This window comes from Rhipicephalus microplus, chromosome 9, assembly GCF_043290135.1.
Source record: "Rhipicephalus microplus isolate Deutch F79 chromosome 9, USDA_Rmic, whole genome shotgun sequence".
NCBI classification, from domain to species: domain Eukaryota; kingdom Metazoa; phylum Arthropoda; class Arachnida; order Ixodida; family Ixodidae; genus Rhipicephalus; species Rhipicephalus microplus.
The window spans coordinates 111303180-111323928 of record NC_134708.1 but is presented as its reverse complement, the minus strand read 5'-3'; the positions used below and the strand labels follow the sequence as shown (position 1 = coordinate 111323928).

The 20749-nt window shown below is 44.0% G+C and overlaps 1 long non-coding RNA gene across 1 annotated transcript in view; it reads left to right on the top strand.

Moving 5' to 3' along the window:
* Positions 1–1274: 1274 nt before the first annotated feature.
* Positions 1275–20749, top strand: part of LOC142772114 (uncharacterized) — a 97425-nt gene continuing 77950 nt past the window's right edge. The window contains exons 1-2 of the long non-coding RNA XR_012886278.1: positions 1275–1409; positions 7669–7905. This is a non-coding gene — a long non-coding RNA (uncharacterized LOC142772114). The remainder of the gene's footprint in view (positions 1410–7668; positions 7906–20749) is intronic.

The window sequence follows — 20749 nt, the reverse complement described above, 5'->3', positions numbered from 1 at the left end:
ATATTAACGCATCAAAACTATAAGTGCTTGCATCAGCAACTACACAACATCGTGATAACCGCACCCCTGCCACACAGCAGCGAAACATATTTTGAACATGCTGGCAGTGTATTATTTTATAAAAAGCAACTCTGGCAGATTACAAAATCTTACATTGTGCATGCAAGTTTTCTTCAAAGTCAAGCGTACAATGTAGGTGCTGGCCGGTACATTATTAGTTACAAGCAAAGGCGTCTTGCAGGTACACATGCAGATTGCACGAACACCTCTCTCTTCCTACACTAGGCACACACATTATATCGTTCAACAAGCACACGCCACTGTTTAGGGGCATAATAACGCTCTACCGTGAACGTATGCTGATCAACCAACTTAGGCGGTTGGCTAGGTGAATCGAGCCAAGTTACAAATTGTATCGCCCGCGAACGTAAACAAAATGCTGCTTTGCATCAAATGGCACTGCAGGCTTCGTTTAATCAACAACGTAGCAAGCGCCGTCTGCGTCTTCCTCACTACATTGCACATATGAAAAAATCGATCACCATACACATGCATGTGGCCGCAGTTTTCTCAAATTAGCTCCAGTAAGGCCGCGCTGATGCGCCATGACTCTGCTGGTGTTAGCGTTGTCAAAGCGAATCGGCAACCGCCCTCGCAAAGGCGCGTAAGGTTGCTGTTTCACGACGCCTCGTTCGAGTGCAGCAACACACACTTGCACTGAGTAGGATACTTGGTCTATATAAAAAAGTGTCCCCCTTACCTTTAGTTTCTTTCACACTGTCCTGAGGGAAGCGACCACAGGCGTCAGCCGTCACCTCGGAGTCCTTCGAGCGCCCAACCCGCCGATTCCATGAACGACTCGCACTTGATCCGCACTCGAAGAACCGCGGGAATAGGGCGCAATCTTAGCACATCACACGAACGAGGAACGGCGCTTCCTTGCGTAAATTTAACATTTCGTGCTCTCGTGTGTAGCAGCGCGAACACATGAGAGACGCATCGAAACCGCATGCCTACGGAAACAAAGAAGACAAACAACATGTGGCTTTAGCTGTGAATGGATTTGACTTGGATATCTAAGTGAGGAAAATAAAAAAAACCTGTCGCTGCTATAAACTGAAGAAAAAAATGTATGTTATCTGACAAAATAACTTTAAAAGTGATAAACGGTTATTCAAAAAACAAGTTACAACTTATGAATATTTTCGCAGGTCTTTGCTTTGTTTTTGTTCTAGCCGACGACAGCCTCCTACTGCTTCTACGACAGACGTAGTGCGGTTTCACGTTCGGTGCGTGTCGCCGACGCAAACCTCTACAGTAGTGATATCAGAGTTATCAATTCTCAATGAATCGTAGGATGGCTACAAATCAGTAACATTTCGACATATTGCAGTACGCAATCTTTCAAGGTATGACATTTCTTTGCTCTGAAGCAAATCGAAGCAAGCCGGCCGGCGCAATCAGCTGATATCGCCGCTACACGAGGCATGGTCGTGCGCAATAGCGTCGCGCCCCGCGCTGGATTTGTCATCAAGCGATAGAGCTACTAAGTGGAATACAGCTAGATGCAGGGATTAATGGCGTATCACTCTAATTCCCGTTAGTGGCCGACTTAATCGCAAGAGAGCCCCGGGAAACAACTTTCAACTGCTCAAGCTTGTGTGGGTGTAAAAATACTTGTTTTCATCCGCGGCGGGGCAGCAATCTATAGTTGAAAGACATGCGAAAAGCATGTGACGTATATACAATCACAAAACATATGCACACAACAATAGATACGATCGCATATAGTACATAAATATGCCAACACATAGCGTGTAAAAAGGAAATTTATATACATAACTTAAACTCTCATGCATCCTTTAGCGCGAATAGCTTAGCAAGCTAACGCACTCAGTTCACGTACGCGAGCCCAACTGAGTGGCGCAAGTTCGAGTCCCGTCATATCTACTTTTTTTGTTTTTTTTTCAACGTTTTTTCTGTACTGCTATCTTTTCTAATGCCTTAGGTTCTGAAACAAAATAAAAGCAATATTGCGTTCAAGTACGCATGTGGGACTGTGTTTTTTGCGCAACAGTTATTAGTATTTTTATTTTCATTATTAATTTTTTATTTATTTCATAATATAACAAAATTAAGGGCTAAGGGGAACATTGGGTCTGCTTGATTGTGAAGGGACTCGAGAAGTGAGAAAACTGAAACCAAAAAATTTATTTGAGAAAAACTGAGCATTTCATAGCCGGACCAGTTTCTTCAAGGGTAGGCCCAAGGTATGCGCGACACTTGCTATATGACTCATCTCAAATTGTGGCAGTTGAGGGAAGGCAATATCACCAAGAAGCAGTTTCAAAATATATTTTGGTTGATGTTTTTTGATTCCTCCAAAATAAGGGCTGCACAATTGTGATCGAGCCAAACCAAGAATGGCGGGCACGAAGTCATGAGACAGAAAATGAGTAATGTTGATTGTTTGAAAAATTGCCCTTAATAAAAGGAAAAGTTATGGAGTGCTACGTAGCTTAACTCGCAGTAGGAATTTTAAATACACATATAGATAGTTTAAAATGGACAATGTTGCACACACAGACATTGGTTGAATTTCTTTGCAGCACAGTTTAAGCATTTATGTAGAACTGAAGCATCAAGAGAAGCAAATGCGTCCTCACTTTATTGCGCTTTACATAGCTTGTATGCGTCCATGCAGCCATGATATGATAAATTTTAAAGCATTTGTTTTACCTATATTCTTCTTATTCATTAAAGCTGGCCCATAAATTGTGTCTTATGTAGCACTACAGTTGAAGCGTAATCTGCATGGTGGTCTGAAACAATGCTTTTGAAAATCTCAAAACGACCCAGCTCTATACACGACCATCCAAGCATCAATGATAAGCACCATTATGTGTCCGTACATATCAGTTGTGCTCTCATGCTTAATTATTTTTCTGACCACTCCCTCTGCCCCTACCTCGTTTCTGTCGTGAAGCTGTGGCAAGTTGTGTATAGCTTTATTTATATTGTAGGAGCACATACTATCAATAAAAAATTATGTTTAGGCTACATGCAATTAGTTTTCATAGATTTTCATTTCTTTTGTCGGTGCTCAGGAGAGCTAAGCTAATGGTCGATATTTTAAAATGACATTTCTCTTTGCGAATGTTAATGAGAACAGTTTCATTATTATTGACAAGTTCATTCACATTGAATTTAGTTCTCATTATTATTGTTTCTACCAAAAAACGAGCCCTTGAAGTTATGCTTTTTTTGCTTGATTTGTTTTCGTGTGACAGCATGCAAGTAAAATGACACTTATTGTCATTCCTTGTGAATGACACATTTTTAGTTTGACAGACTTTAGCACCTGGTCATCTGCAGAACTTGTATTCATTCTGCAAAAGGGCGAACAGCGGTAACTGACAACACAGACTAGCCTGCGTTATTCTTTTGTACTATATATGTCACTGTGCTTTCATTTATAACTTTATAGAGCTCGGATTTCCTGCTGAAAGTGTGACAACGACTGTACAGTTTCCACAATTTTGCAACAATCCACATGCCTTTCATACACTATTGCACATTTTCGCTAGCACCTTACAAAATCTGTATATTTCCGTAAGACCTTACATTCTGCATTTTCCTTATGAAAGCTTCTGTACACTCCATACACTTTCCTTATCCTTCCATATCTTCCATAATGAACTCTCCGTATGCTCCATAAGTTTCCTTATCTTTCCATATTTTCCATAGAACTCCATCTACGCCATAAAACTTCCTTATCTTTCCATATACTTCATAAAAAGCTTTCCATATATGCCATACATTTTTCTTATCTTCTCGTATACTCCATAAAAAGCATTCCGTATACGCCATACAATTTCCTTATCCTTCCATATACTCCATAAGAAGCATTCCGTAAACGCCATACAACTTCCGTATATTTCCATAAAACTGCATATTTTTTCCGTATGTAGCATAAGGAAATGTTACAGAGTCCATATATTGTCCGTAAGATTTCATACGGAACGTTTCAGTAGAGATATACCTACTGCTATCATACGACTAGTGAAATAATATTGTAGTAAAGCGCCATCCACTGAGGCTCATTTGTCTGCAGATGTCCAGAACCGGCATGCTCGTTGGGTCAAGCGATACAGATAAGCTTAACGCTTCCACAGTCACTAATACCTGTGTAGCAGTTGGCCTTGTTACGTAATAGTTAACATGCGAATCTTTAACATAGGTCTTTGCGTAAAACATTTCTATATTCGCAGCGTCTCGTCGTAACGTGTCGCTCTAGAAAAAGTACAGCACAGTCATTTTTCCTTCACATAATTCACGTAATGTCGATTCCCAATGTACGTGCGATTTGTTGATTTTTTAAAATCAATTATCATTAAAGTTAAATAGCGCTTGTCCAATATAAAATTAGGGCTCGATATCTTTTGCATTTAATTGAACTCTTTCCTGGATCCAGAACTTTTTTTTCGAAGCAGTTCTTTTTTCTTCAGAAAGCTTTTTGATAATATTCGGAAAGGCGCAACCAAGTACTCGGCCGGCAATGCTCAGCAATGGAGAAAATGCGTCACTTGGTGCTCGTGAAATTCTGCTCTTCGTCTCTCCCTCAGAATTGCCATGTAGGACAACCCGTAGCGTCTTGAAACCTGGTGTTAATGATATAACTAATGATGGCTTAAAGAGCACTTGTTTCTTCTATCATGTGCATCAGCTTCAATACTACTTCAAGCTTGGCGCACATGGACCAGGAGGCCTGCTCATTGGACATGCATCACAGTAAAAAAATGAGTCCAAAAAACAAAGCAGCGAGAAATCGGCACACTCGACACTGTATCGAGTTCTAATAGTTTGCCGCTGTCGGTGCCTTTCCATACTAGAAACGATGATTCTACGGATGCACTTGTATACTGCCATTTATTGCTTTTTACTATGGCGTTTTCTGGGAGCGTCGGTCGAAGGAACAGTACTACAGGTGACAAGTGCACAGAAAACAACGGATCAATTTAGCGTTCTGTCACTTTCCCAATTAAACGCAATAAATGAAATGCAGTAAAGTCATTCTTGATAAAACGCGGAATGCCTCAGTTTTCACCTGCATATAAAAGAAAATCCACAAGAATCAAGGTCTATAGGTTATGAATTTTGGCGCAACAAAACAGGCTCATATACTTTGATATGTCAGTGCATATTAAAAAAAGATGAGATGATCAAAATTTCTGAGAGCCTTCACTTCGGCATTCCTCATAATCATATCGTTATTTTCCAACGTAAACTATCAAATAAAACTATGAATAAGTATAATAGTGTTTGGTCTTTTATGTCCGCAAATCCGCAGTTGGACTGTGACATGCTCCTTAGTGAAATGCTCTGGATATTTCAATATGCTAGTGTCATTTAACGTGCATCTAAATCTAAGCATTGGATCCTCCTACATTTCCTCTCCATTGAAATTCGGTCAAAAGAGATGAAATTTGAAGCCACTATTCTCTGCGTCAACACCCAACCACTGTTACCAGAGACCATCGCTAGTCTGGGCTAGCAACATACATTTATTCGCTATGGTGCCGCTGAAAGTTCACTCAATAGTTCATTTCAATTCACAAGTGCCAACGTCCATGCTGCATAGCGATCAGTTCAAGGTTGAGCGAACAGCCCTGCCACTTGTCACAAAAACCCACCACACGACTAATGAGACAGTGAGGACCACCACAGACTAAATGGCGTACGTCTTCTCTGAACACAGAACAAAATGCTAACGTGAGACGTTTCTCCTCACTGCTCTAAATTAAATTTGTCGCCGGCAAACCTCTGCGTGGTCTCACTAATTACGGTTGTCACTCTATCGGTGAGCGTTTCGCCCTTGACGCATCAAAGGTACAGGACCACGTAAGCGCTGAACGCACAACGAACGCTGCAAAGAAAATTGTGGTCAGCACTGTAAGACTGACAAAAAAGGCCTGGAAATTTCGTACACGAAGCGAAAGCGAGATGTTTTAAAAGTTGTTTGAATACATTGTGGCGGCTCCAGGGATATGTGGCACGCAGAAACAAAGTGGTGGACCTTCAAATTTGTTTGAAAGGCTTGGACGCGATAGTGATAACTTGTACCTAGTGCGTCCTTAAAACACTTAGTACACCCTCTGTATTGTATTGTGTTTCTTAAAAAATTTATGTTGTGAATCACTACAACGTAATTGATAAAGTTGATTCTGCCATGTGTCAGTGAAGGTTTCGCACTTGAATACATTCTGTGTAATGGCATGCTTCAAACCACGACCAAATAATTATGAGTCAGAAGTGCTTTCAAACTTGCTATGCACCCACTACGTGGCCTTAAGAGAATAGTTGCAGTAACGTGTGTGCAATTTGTAATGGGTGGCCGGCTTTATACGCTTTATACCACGAAGTCGTCATGATAATCACATGTTTTGACAGCCAATCCCAATGTTGCACTCTAAAACCTGTATACATGGCATGGGTTTTTGTAAAACACAAACGTTATTTTTATTGCATCTACATGCAGGAGAAGTTATTTAACTGCATTCCTAAACAAAGACGTGGCTGTATGGAAGGACACCTGCTTGCCGCACAAACGGTGTATGTTCGATCCTCAATCGTACCCTGGGAACTTTATAATTTATTTTCTTTGAATTTTTCTTAGTTTTTTGATCACGCTGAAGGTGATTTTTTTCGCTCGCAAGCAACGACGCTGACCTTCATGTCAACGCGGAAACTTCTACGAAACAATCTCTTTAGCACACTCACGTTAAAATATTGCATGTAGTTTATTGGTATTATACTGACACAATCACCATGACGCACTTGGCCACCTTGTTGATGCTGTAGATGAGAGTAAAGAAAACTCATGCCAGAGCACTTTGTAATGGGCGGGCCTTAAAACTACTTACTCCTTGAGCCATTCACGCGGTGCATTCTACTGCGGTTCAACGTTTCTGCTGTGATATGTTGGATGTGTCACTGGTACTCGCACCGTGCAACACTTCTGGCGTTTTTTAAAGGGCCACTCACCAGGTCCCATACCAAATCTTAGTTAGACAGTGGAAGTTGTTGGGTGTCCAATGAGGAACATTTTGCCACAAAACTTTTTTCAAATCGGTTCATCACGAGCGGAGAAAAGAGGTTTTTTGAAGGGGCGCGAAACGACGATGAGAAAAGGCGAGATCGAAACCCTTGCCGCTCCTCCACGCCGCCTTCGCTAGCCTAGTCTCTTCCCCACCCTTTCCGGCATCCGACCATGAAGTGACGTGCGCATGACGTGCCCAAACAAGTCCATACCCCGAGCACGTGAGCAGCGTTGCTTTGTTGACCAGAATTATTTTGTGGTCTTCTGCCTGCTTCTGGAAACGTGGGCTTAGACGTGGTAGAGTAGCTGAGCACAATCAGTGCGCGAACGCGTAGGGACGTTCTATGGCGGTAGTCTGCTCAATGCGCTGACCGTGGGCACTCGAACGCATCTGAAACGCTGGCACAATAGCCACGCATCTCGTAGCATTTCACGGGAAAAAATGAAAGAAAAGTTGACACAATCTTTATTGCGTCTCATTACTTATTTTGAAGTTTTATTAATCTCTTAAAGCCACAAATACATAATCTACGCATGTTGTGTTAAACAATTTTTGCCATGTCACGCAGTATACTGTTGACAACGTCACAGAAGAGTCGTCTACGTAGAGGACCAACGTCACTGCATTCCTACGCCCACGTCATGCCCTCGATCTCTACGCATGCGCCGGCAGTGGAGAGGGGGAGCAGCGTTCATCTTGAAATTTGACCCATTTCAGCGGCGCGTAGCGTTGCAAATTTTCGCAGACGTGATCATGAACGCCTCGTCTACGCATTCCGTTTGTCAGCTCAAAATTGTCAAACCAGGTGAGTGGTTCTTTAAAGACGATAATTTTTCTTGAGGACCTTCGACGCAAAAGCTTTGGTCTGTCTGTCTGTCTGTCTGTCTGTCTGTCTGTCTGTCTGTCTGTCTGTCTGTCTGTCTGTCTGTCTGTCTGTCTGTCTGTCTGTCTGTACATTTGTCTGTTTGTTCAACGTTACCGCGAACCGGGTACTCTGAACAGCACTAGCCAATACTGCGAACGGCTGAGCCTATCAGCAGCGTCCACCAATGTTGCTCAGGAATCAGCATTATTACGTGTGCGATTATCAATTAAAAAGCAATTATTGTGCTACCTGAGGCAGCATAACAACACATATATATTCTGCATGTTTGTTTCTTACTAGAAAAGGCATACATAAGTAATTCTAAGAACCGTAGCGCTTATTATGCTACGCTGACCATGCAACGCTTGCACGGAAGGGCGAGTGTTTCCAACGCTTTGCTAAGAAGACACGGTGGTGGCCCCTACTCGTCGCCTTGCATTCTACACCTTATCATGCGCACCCGTCTCAAGACCACGTGTTTGTTTTAAAAAAATAACTGCCAGATGGCGCTCATGTCTCATGTGTAACGGGACTTGATGCGCTCGTTCGCCTCCGCTGCACGCTCAAGGCAGTCTAACGCAGCGCCTCTGAAATACCATTCACCGAGTTTTTTGCACAGAACATCAAATAAAGGTTTTGTTCACTCTTTCCACACGCAGGACTATCGTCTTTCGACGACTTTTGCAGATTACATGCAGATACGGGTCCTTTTTTTTGAAGTAGTTTCAAGCGCAGTCACTACTTTTTGCAGTGGCTGCGCTCGCCGCCTAGCGGGCCTGCGTGCGATGCAGTCCTAGACCCGTGACATTCGTTTTTTCGACTCATCGCAAGCTGTGTCTCACAGAATACGCCCACCTTTCGCTAACACGAAACAGTGCCATAGCAACTTCAATATTTTTGGGCAATGAACTCTGGGATGCTATCTTGTTATGCTTCAGGCTTCTTCAACGCGCTGATGCTCAGGCAACAGAGTTAAGAGATCACTTTTACGTAGACACACTGCCTTGTACATTGTGCTCTGTAAGAGTTGCAACGAGCTGCCTGTGGTTGAAGTGACCCTAAGCCTTAACAATGACAACGACAAAATTTAAAGGGCCCTTCACCAGGCTCCGTCACAAGTTTTTATTACACCGTGGACGTTGTTTCAGTTGACTCGTTACTAGCTGAGAAAATTGCTTTTTTTTCAAACGGTGCAAAACTAGTATAACAAAGAGGCTTTCCCGAATGAATGAATGAATGCAAAACTTTATCACAAATATTTTTTCCGGTGGTGCCCTCAGTCCAAGGCCCCTATGGCCTTTGCCATCTTGCAAGCTCTGTCGATCAGCTTGAGCTGTTCTTCAGGCTTAGGGCAGGACAGCGCAGCCTCCCACTGCTCCGGTGTGTGTGTACAGTTTCTTGGCACTACCTGTGTGTGTTGGCAGGCCCATGTCACGTGGTGAAGTGTGGGGTGTTCTTTGCATAGCGGGTATTTGTTGGTGTATATTCCCGGATAGATATTACTCAGAAGACTGAGATTGGAGTAGGTATTAGTCTGCAGCTGTCTCCAGGCAACCGACTGCTCTCTGCTGAGGTCTTCGTGGAGAGGAGGGTATATCATTCTCAGGGCTCTCTGCTGTTCTCGAATTGCTCCATAGCGTCTAGTAACTGTGGCTGGTTCCTCGTCGTTGTGCGCCCGCCGGTCGGCGTATTCGCGGGCAACGGCGTCGGCACGCAAGTTCCCTGTCACAGTTTCATGGCCTCGTGTCAACGTAATGGAGCAGCTCGAGAAGTTGATTTTTCTTTCCTTGAGTATTCGTATGGCAGCACTAAATATGCGTCCACTGCTGTACCGTCAACACGCTTGTTGCGAGTCAGTAACTATTTCTGTAGTACTTTCTTCGCTCTGGTGTGTGATGGCGAGCGCGATCGCTACTGCCTCAGCCTCGAGGATGTTGTTGCTTCTGATCGAAGCGCTGTTGACTTCCCTAAGTTGGTGATCAAGAACGCTTACAACTGTCCCAGAGTGTCCTCTGTATGTGGTCGCGTCAACGTACAATACGTCAGTTATCGCCTTGAAATTTTTTTCTTGTGCTTTTGATCCGGCTTTTCTTCGAGCCTTATGGATTTTTGGATGCATGTTTCGAGGTATTGGGCTGACTTCCTTGATCTTGGTAATGTCTTTTGGTACGCTCGCCGTGTTAATTATTTCTCCACAAGCACCCCTCATGCCCAATGTCTGCACCGTGTACCTGGCGGTAGAAGTCAGCAGTAGTCTCATTTTGTGCGCAAGAAAATGCGCCTCGATGTGTTCTTGCACTGTGTTGTTTATCCCGAGTTGAAGCAATTTCTCTATCGAGGTGCTGACAGGTAGACCAAGGACGCATTTGTAGGCTTTTCTAAAAATTGCCTCTAATTGTTCTTTTTCCTGGGGTAGTGGTGTTTAATAGGGGACACTGTATACAATTCTACTGACCATGAGGGCCTCTACAAGCCTACAAGTGTCATCCTTCTTCATAACCCGTCTTCTGTTAGAGATTCTGGTGATCATTCTCGTGATCTGCGCTGTAGTGTTTGACAGCTGTCTGATTGTGTGGTCTATACGACAGTTGCTTTGTATCCATTTGCCGAGAATCTTAATTTGGGACACTTCTGGAAGCTTCTTCCCCCCTATATATACGTCTATGGAGTTTTGCAGATCGTATCCTCGTCTGTAGATTCTCAGTACTTCTGATTTCTCCGCAAAGCAGATGAGGCCGCATTGACGCACGTAGTCGTGAACTTTATTTGCTGCGCGTTGCAGAAGATCTTGTTTTTGTCCTAGAGATCCTCTAGTCACCCAGATTTGCGTAGATGGTATGTCTAAGTCCTTCAATGTTTTCGAGGTTCTGAGCTAAGCCGATTATAACAATGTTAAACAGCATTGGCGATATTGTCACGTGCTCACTCAGGAAACACGATGACCGTTGTGCATGTGCCACGAAGGTTTATGAAATGGACGAAAAAGAAGAACTTGTATCCGCGTTCTAATTAAAAGATCGAATTTATCGCTAAAGTGTTAGCTTTGCGAAAGGTAAATACTTCCATTACAGTCATCGCAGTCATAACTGATTCATTATCAGTGTGCTCTTCTCTGTCCGCATCCAGTCGGTCACCCATACTGAAACTTTTTAAATAATTGGCTCCCTTTCATCTCCGAAGTATTCATTTATTCTGTGCACCAGGGCACAAAGGTTTGATGTTAAACGAAATCACTGATTCTCTTGCGAAGGCATCGCTTTCGACACCCATCATTTCTATTTTCCCTCATACAGTATGCATTACCGGGGCGCGATTTCGCACACTTAAAAACAGGCAAAAGTTAATAGACCCTGCACTGACGGCTTTTTCGGAGTACAACCACTTGTTATTTCCCTGGTGAAGTGAACTGTGTAATTCAAGGATGATGGAACTGTGTGATTCAAGGATGATGGCGAAATTTCGTTGCTGCGTTACCTCCCTTCATTTTTACTTGCACAGATAAGGTATATTGAATTCCCCTCTGTGTATTTACTGTAATGAAGATGAAACGATCACTCATTTTTTATTACATTATCACCCTTTTGATTTATTCAGGCAAAGCATACTAGCACCACCTCTTCAAAAACTGGGCTTGCAATTATCACAACCTGATCTTCTTTAATTCGCAGCCTCCACACCGGATTTCAGCCGCAGGGATGTTTTATTCGCCATTAGGAAATACCTCACTGCGACTAAACAATTTTCTTGCTAAATTACGGTTTCACTATTTTTTTATTTTTTTCTGCAAATTTGCAATTGAAATTTAAAATCAGAAGTAAATCACAAAAGTTTTTTAGTAATGACGAAATGCTGAAAGTATCCGGCAAATTCACCTTACAATCGGCCAATCCTCTTCTTTCGATACGAGCCATTTGCACAGAGAAACAACAACAAGAACGACCTGCTTCTGGTGTCTCAATCTCTGCGGCAAGACCTCTGTTTTAAGTTCGTGACAATATCACAGAACCTTAGCGTGTTCTTTTTGTGGGCATACTAAACGTATCAGTGCGGATGCATCCTATTCCAATTGTGGTAGTTCTGTTACTGATAAAAGCTTTGATGTAGTTGTGTATTCTATTTTCACAGCCTAATTTGCTAAGCTCCTCTAGTAAAGGCTTATGACTGACATTTTCGAAAGCAGCCTTAAGATCCAGTGCAAGTAATACGTATTCGCCATATTTTAGGACATCAGTAAGCATTCCTCCTTTATTTGTAAGAAGACGTGCTGTGTTGAGAGGCCCTTCCTGAAGCCAGACACGGTGTGTGGCTTGAGTTCGTTGTCTTGCAGGTAGGTCTCCAGCCTCTGAAGCACGATTCTCTCGTATACGTTGCCCAAACGTGAGGTCCATGAAATTGGTCCTAAATTTTCCAAGCTTGGAGATTTTCCAGATTTTGAAATCATTATTATTTCCGCATGTTTCCAGTCGTTTGGGACACAACCCGGTTCCCAATGTTTTTTGATGAATTATGTAAACCTTGTGATAGATTTGTCATCGAGGTTCCGTATCATAGCGTTGCTGATGCCATTATTTCCTGGCGTAGTGTTCTTTGTTGCCGACAGCATAGCACGTCGAACTTCTTCTGTGGTAATGGGTTTGTCTAGAGCGGGATTAGCTTCCCCAGTGTATGCCACGCTGCAGTCAGTATTCGTTGTATCGCCAATACAGCGCTGCTTGATGTGTTCTGGCAGTTCACGGTCTGTGCCTTCGAATCAGTGTGCAATCTTTTGGGTCGTCTTACAAGTTTCAATCTTGGTCATGGATATGTCTATGAGGTTCCTCAGCAAGGCCCACGTCCTTTTGCAACCAAGTCTAACTTGTAGCTCGTTACAATTTTGGTCCCAGTTGCGCCTTGACACCTCTGTTGCATGCTCTTCGGCTTCCCTGGCGACTGCAGCAATCCAAAGTCTCAGTTTGCAGTCGTGTTTCTACCGCTTCCATTTTCTTAGTAGGCAAGAGGTGTACGAGATGCTTGTCTACCTCAGGCATGTTTGTAGATAGGGTAACTTTTCGGGTTCATCGCTTCCGGTCTGCCTTGATTCCGTTTCCAGTCTGCCTTGATTTGGTGGAAGTGCTGGAAGTGCGTCGCAACCGATATTTGTCGCTTCTTGCGCAGACACGGTACACAATAAAAAAAACCTAATTTAGGGTAAATGTTGCCACAGCTGTGCTGTATTGACCCTTTTACTCATCAAAATCGTGCATTCTGAAACTCAGAAGCACCGATAAAACTTGTACGGGCTCGGTCGATAGGAGTAACCTTTGGTGAAAATTATCATGATAGAACAGAAACGTGAAAGTCAAATTCGCTTGGGCTCCTCTCGACGCATGTTGAAAGTGAAAGTTTATACATATTCGCACGCACTTTGTTAACTTATAAGTACGGCTCAAGCAATAGAGTGAGCAAGAATTGCCAGGGTTGCGTTTCTGGCGTGGTAACATCAAGTGACCACTGTGTTCTGCTCTAACATTGAAAGCGGTAATGGCGAACTGGAGCTCATTTATTTCTCGACAACTGCGCGCCGATAAAAACATTTATTGTCCCTGTTCACAGTGACCCCTGTAGTCTTCTAAACATCACAACAACAAAAAAACACATTGCGCATGTCAAATTCATGTAAGTACGTGCGCTAAATGTAAACATATTTACGGCCGCATATTCTACGCTGAGCCTGAGAAACGGCTACCACATCCTAGGAATGCAGCAGGCGTACAAATGACCCACTCCCGGCACAGGGAGGTAGTGACGAAAAAAAATAACAATACGGGACTCTTTTGAGGCCCCGTAATTGAAATGAGTACACTAAATCCTTTAACGAGGATCAATTGGAGGGCAAGTCTGGTGCCAGCAGCTGCGGTAATTCCAGCTCCAATAGCGTATACTAAAGCTGCTGCGGTTAAAAAGCTCGTAGTTGGATCTCAGTTCCAGACGAGTGGTGCATCTACCCGATGCGACGGCTCGGACTGAACATCATGCCGGTTCTTTCTTGGTGCACTTCATTGTGTGCCTCGAGATGACCGGTGCTTTTAAATTGAAAAATTTAGAGGGCTCAACGCAGGCGAGTCGCCTGAATAAACTGGCATGGAATAATAGAACAAGACCTAGTTTCTGTTTTGTTGGTTCTTGGAATACGAGATAATGATTAAGAGGGACGGACCGGGGCATTCGTATTGCGGCGCCAGAGGTGAAAATCTTGGACCGTCGCAAGACGAACTACTCTGAAAGCATTTGCCAAGAATGTTTTCATTGATCAAGAACGAAAGTCAGAGGTTCGAAGGCGATCAGAAACCGCCCTAGATATGAAATTAAACGATGCCAACCAGCGGTCCGCCTGAGTTACTCAAATGACTGGACGGGCAGCTTCCGGGAAACCAAAGTATTTGGGTTCGGGGGGAAAGTAGGGTTGCAAAGCTGAATCTTAATAGAATTGACGGAAGTGCACCACCAGGAGTGGAGCCTGCGGCTTAATTTGACTCAACACGGGAAAACTTACCCGGCCCAGACACTGGGAGCATTAACAGATTGAGAGCTCTTTCTTGATTCGGTGCATGGTGGTGCATGGCCGTTCTTAGTTGGTGGAGCGATTTGTCTGGTTAATTCCGATAACAAACGAGACTCTAGACTATTAAATAGGTGTGAGGTTCCCGCCACCCTACAACCTTTTTGGAGGAATAAGCGGCTCCTAGCCACACGAAACAGAGCAATAACAGGTCTGTGATGCCCTTATATGTCCGGGGCCGCACGCGCGCTACACTGAAGGAAGCAGCGTGTCTTTATCCCTGTCTGAAAAGACTGGGTAACCCGTGGAGCTTCTTTCGTGATTGGGACAGGGGCTTGCAATTGTTTCCCTTGAACGAGGAATTCCCAGTAAGCGCGACTCATATAAGCTCGCGTTGATTACGTCCCTGCCCTTTGAAGCATTGTTGATATCAAAGGAATAAAAAAGTAAACGTTCTAGAAAGCGTAATGAGCATCGTTAGTTTGTTTTGACCATAAACATATATCTCCTGATATATTATTCCTGGTATATATTATTCCTGATATATAATAATGACATTGCGAGCAATATAACTTCAACAATTCGACTGTTTGCCGATGACTGTATAATTTATAGACAGATCATATGCACTGATGACGTAGCTATTTTGCAAAGCGACTTAAATAACCTGGCTAAATGATGCCACACGTGGAAAATGGAAATTAATACAGATAAAACAAAGGTCATGTCATTTTCTTCGAATCCAAACACTCCATTAAACAATACAAGTTATGCAGTTTGGCTATTAAACGAACCTTTTGTTTCAAGTATCTTGGCGTAATATTTACCCCTGATTTAAACTGGGCCATGCATATTGAACGCGTAACAAACAAAGCACTAAAAAACTTGGCTTTCTTAAGCGCCGTTTATATCTCGCAAACCATAAAACTAGACTTCGCGCTTACACTTCCCTCATCCGTGCAACCCTCGATTATGCTTCAATTATTTCGAACCCTCACACAGCTATACTGTCCGACTGTATTGAATCTATTCAAAACAAAGCTGCCGGCTTCATTTTGCACTCGTACTCGCCATACCAAAGTGTCTCAGCATTAAAACAGATTCTTAATCTTCCAGAACTTAGCACTCGTCGTAAATTCTTCCGCTTGAGCTTTTTTCACTCTCTGTATCATGGTATTACACCTTTTTCATGCGCTCATATTTTTCCGGCCCATTATGTGTCCAATCGCACTGACCATGCTCGTAAGTGTCGTCCATAATTGTAAGGACCAAAAAGTACCAAAATTCCCCTTTTTGTGTTATCTGTAACCAAGTGGAACAAGCTTCCCAGCGAGATTGTGATGATAAATGATCCGTCTGCATTCCAATCAGTGTTGCGTACATTATTTGATGTGTAATATGTCTACTGCTACTATATCTTACCCTGTTGTTATATCTTGTGTACCATCTAAACGATGATGAACTAGTGCCATGCGGATACCTGGAATTGAAATGTACTGGAGATGTGAAATGAGCCATGTGTTACATCCTTGTCGTAAAATGTACCTTTTACCTGCACTCTAAATAAAAGGGAGCGAGAATGGAGAAACGGGCTCTGTTTCTCCTTCGGCGCAGCGACTTCCTCCCTTTCGGGCGCTTTACCCGTCGCGCCCTCTCGCGGCAAGGACCAAAGGAGCAACGTTCCTCCTTCAGCGTTCAAGTTTCTCCTCAATCACGGGGGTCTTGCTCGCGCGCATGTGCACGCCAAGGCTATAGCCGGCCGCGGCCAGTCGCGAGCGATTGCTTTTACCTAAAATTGTTGTAAGCAATGCAGGAGTGACGTTTTCTTTTGCTTTATTAGTGTAAAGTAAAAGCCTCTCTTTTTTTATCGTCAGGCACTCGCACGATGCTCCGCACACTTCCATGTGTGTCTCGTGTTGTTTCATACTACCAATTTGTCACGAATACAAGGAGCTCTGCTTCCCAAGCAGTCTTGCTTTGTTGATTACCTTAGAGTGTAAAAAAATAATAATTTTTTCGGTGTCGACCTACTTGGTAAGCCCACGCATTTTTAGTATCGCACGGCACCAACAGCACTCATGAATTCAACGAGGCGCGTAAAAAAGCATCACACTTATTTTTTCAACATTGTAGGAAACCTGATACCACTCTACAGTCCATGCGTGAAAGTACGATCATATACAATTGATAGAGTTATACGTGCCACTACCGCCATATGGATGTTCTTTGCAGTTTACCCCAATTCGAATACGGCCGCCATGGCCGGAAGTCGAACCTGCATCCTCCAGCATAGTCACACAACACCCAATAAAGCTATGCTACCACAGCAGGTGAAAGCACAAAGGGAAACAGGTTGCGAAGTTTCACCGAGCGTTTATTCGCCAGACTAGATTACAACCATCAGAAACATTTTGAACATCATCATAACTAAACTTTTGTGAAAAGTGAACCAATGACTTCTGTAGGTTAAATCAAATTCTCAATCGCATTGGTTTTGAATTGTCCATGCCAGCACTGAGAAGTAGGAAGGAATTATGCACGCGAGCACTATGCCTTTCTCGTCCATGATTCTCCTTTGTCGCGAGAAACTCAACACAAAATGCACTTCTAGTAGCAGCTGTGCACAGCAAGTAAGTACTAACGCTCACTCACGTTTGTGAAAAGAGTATTCCGAATCCAGAGTAATAACCACCACAGCCACAGCGCTAACAACAAAATTGTGGCACGCACTATGATTGCAAGTTGACACGTGAGGCGAATCGCGAGAGGAATCTGAAGCAGAAAAGTATGCAGGCACAACATTCTATAAAGTTATAGTAAACTTGCGCACTGCAGCGATAGTTCCTCCACTCAAGTATGAGAGCTGCCGCGACGTCAACAGCCACTGTCATAGCTCACGAAAAAATACCGTCGGATGCGAGGTCATCGCTTATTTCTCTCGCAAGACCCGCGTTGTAACGTACGTATACACTGCTAGGACGGCCGTTACCGCATCAAAAACATTGTCGTTGAAGGGCTAGTGGTGTACTATATCCATGGCTAACGGTCACACTTGTGGTACGCACGTAAAAAGAATATAAGCAAACGTTAAGACGAAACAACTAAACGAGGTCGACGTGACCACAGAACACCTACCACGACGGATACAAAGTTTGGTCTGCATGCTGCGCCCTCTCCAAGTAACAAGAAGAAAAAAATTGCCCGCAGCTTCCCTCGGGGGAACACTGAGGAGGATGCGGAGCATATAATTGGTTAACGGGGTGTTAAAGTGGGACTTACTTGGGTAGATGGCTAAATTGGTTAACGTGGTTGTGAAATGGGGTGTTAAATTGCGACTTACTTGGGTCGCTAGCTAAATTGGTTAACGTGGTTGTAGGAGGGGTGTTAAATGAGTGAACACGTACGACACGTATGCGAAAGGGCGGTGTTTATTTATTGCGACGAAGTTTGAGCACGATGGCTTTTTGGTCGGTAAAGTGAAGAGTGAGTGGATCGGGTTGTGACCTCGGACGTCGACGCGCCGTACAAACCAACCGACGAGCGGCAACTGAGCGAGCGAGCACCGACCTTGAGTATATATACAGCGCGACGGCGCATGCACTGTCAGCTGTCGAATGTTCGAGAAGGGGGAGAAGCGCAACGGCGCATGCGCGCGCGTCAGCTGCCGATGTTCTCGAAGCGCGACGGCGCATGCGCGCGCGTCAGCTGCCGGCACGCGGTGTGTAGAGGAGGAAGGGTGCACAGATGGTGGAAGAAGGAGGAGGAAGCTTGCGGACGGCGCCGCACTACAAGCCTCGAGTATTAGATGCTCCGCATCTAAAAAAACGTGACCTCCGAAATGGCTAACGCGCGGCAAGTGTTTGCACTCTCAGAGGCTTCAAGAAAAAAAAAGTAACTGTGGCAGTGGTTGACAGATGGCGCAGCGTTCGAAATGCCGTGGGCTTGGGGGTATTTGTCTTCGTAAAAACCTGATAAGCTCTAGTAATAATTCCGTTCATTATTTTGCAATCATTGATTAACTAAGGTTTGCCTAACCATCAGATACAATATATTTACGTGTGCGCATGTTGTGGTATTGATTCAAAACGTAAAAAAAGTGTAAGAAAACGTACTTGTAACCTGTGCCACTCAGGTCAGTCGAAATTCATTGCTATATAAGCTGATGCGCTTTCATAGTAGGGTGTGAGTAAACACGTCGAAGTGTGGGCCGTTGGTGTGAATGGTTGATTGTGCTCTTGTTGCGTACTTGTTAGCGTATACGATAGTGTACTTGTTGCGTACTATATGTGTACTATGTGACCATTTGTGCATGTGTAGCTATATGGATTGCATCAGCGCATATTAGGCTTTCAGTGTCCGTAAGTAGTCCTGAATGGGTTGATGCGTAAACAATCCGCAAGGGAGCCGTGATAGTGGGTAATAACAACGTACGTCGCGGCAGTCAACATTTTTTTAGGTTTGTTAAGTCCCTCCAGATGGCGCCACCTACCACCTACTTCATTGCTATGACGCTCTCACACCTCCAGTCATTTATATAACGTTGAACATCTATCTATCAATGCTGCACTACTGATTCGGAATGGTTTCGCTGCGATCGAGTGCACGGTTTGGAGGCACATCTCGTGACCGGCGGACCCGTAAACGCATCGATAACGTCGCTACACTATGTGAATCTGCGAGAAATAAATACAGCAAGCCTTGCATGTGCTCTTCAGGTGAGGGCTCTGCAGAACCCATGTCTTTCGGAGTGAACGTGGCTTCGCTGACCGAACGAAACGTACTTGCTCCGTCGTTCTCTTTCGCGATGTGTTCACCGCCACAGGTTCGTCTGTTTGTTTTTATAATCATTTCGTTCAATATCAAGCTCAGCGGGACCGTTTTTTGTAACTTTCAGTGCCGTGTACTCCTTACCAGTCGAGAATCGTTGCATTTGCTAAGCCTACTCGCTTCGCCGGGGGGCAGCCATGTTGATTTTCATAAGGAGGAACGTGTTTCTCCGTGGATGAGGGAGCAACGTTTCTCTATTTAAAGACGAACATTGGGGACATCGCCGTTCCTCCCTAAATGGAGAGTACGTCACTCCATTTTTTAAGAGTGTAGTTATGTCTGATCGCTGTGTGCGGTCCTTTTATATGAATTGACGTATATCTTGTTTTTACAGTATCCCCCCCCCCTTAGTAATGCCTCTCGAGGCCTTTAGGGTATTCAAAAACAAATAAACAAATAAATAAATCTCTGCGCATACAAGAATAAAACACTGGAATAAGTGATTTCACATACTGTCATGTGCTTGTTCACCATGCCATCATCATCCACCAAGTTTTCATCACGCCACCATCATCCACCTTGCTCACCAAGCCTTCCACCAAGCATGTTTTGCCTCGCCACCATCAGCCGGCAGTTTTCACCGTCACCATCATAGGTTCGCTACCACCACCACAATCTGCCACCATTTTTTCCTCTAGCCGTCATAAGCCGGCGTTTTCCACCGTCACCATCATTGGCGCGCCACCACCACCACGATATGTCATCATGTTTTCCACTCTCGCCGTCATCAGCCATTAGGCCCATTACAGTTTCCACAATATCCACTAATATTTCCACCATACCCAATAAGATTTCTACCATATCGTCCAATGATTCCCGTATCCACCAACCCAGGGTTTTCTATAGGGTGGGGCTCACCGAAATGCTGCCACAGACGGCTTATATCTCTCTCTACGCTGTATAAATCTGCGTTTGGGTGTCCGGCATGGCACAGCGACAAGTGCGCGCAAGGATACAGAAAGCGGCAACAGTGACATCGGCATACCTTCGCCAGCAAGGTTTGGCTATCACTGCAGAAAAATGTGCAGTGGAGGCGTTTACATGCAAACCGATGTCTTTCTACCCATTGTGCATCGATGGCAGATTAATCGAATATAGGAGCAGTTATAGATTCTTAGGTGTCATCGTTGATTGTGACCTAACCTGAAGCCCACGTTTCGCATACCTGAAAAAAAAAACTGCTCATTGGCATTGAGAATGTATTCAGGTTCGTCGCCGAAAAATCATGCGGCCCATCTTTTCACTCCATGGGGCAGCTTTATACAGCCCTCTTTCTCAGAATTCTCCGGTACAGCCTTTCTGTCCTGTCCAACACGTGCAAAACTAATATTCGTGCACTACAGAGCGTACAAGCCCAAGCACTTTGAACATGTCTTGGTCTTCCAAGATGCTCATCAACAGTGGCAGCTGATATTATCG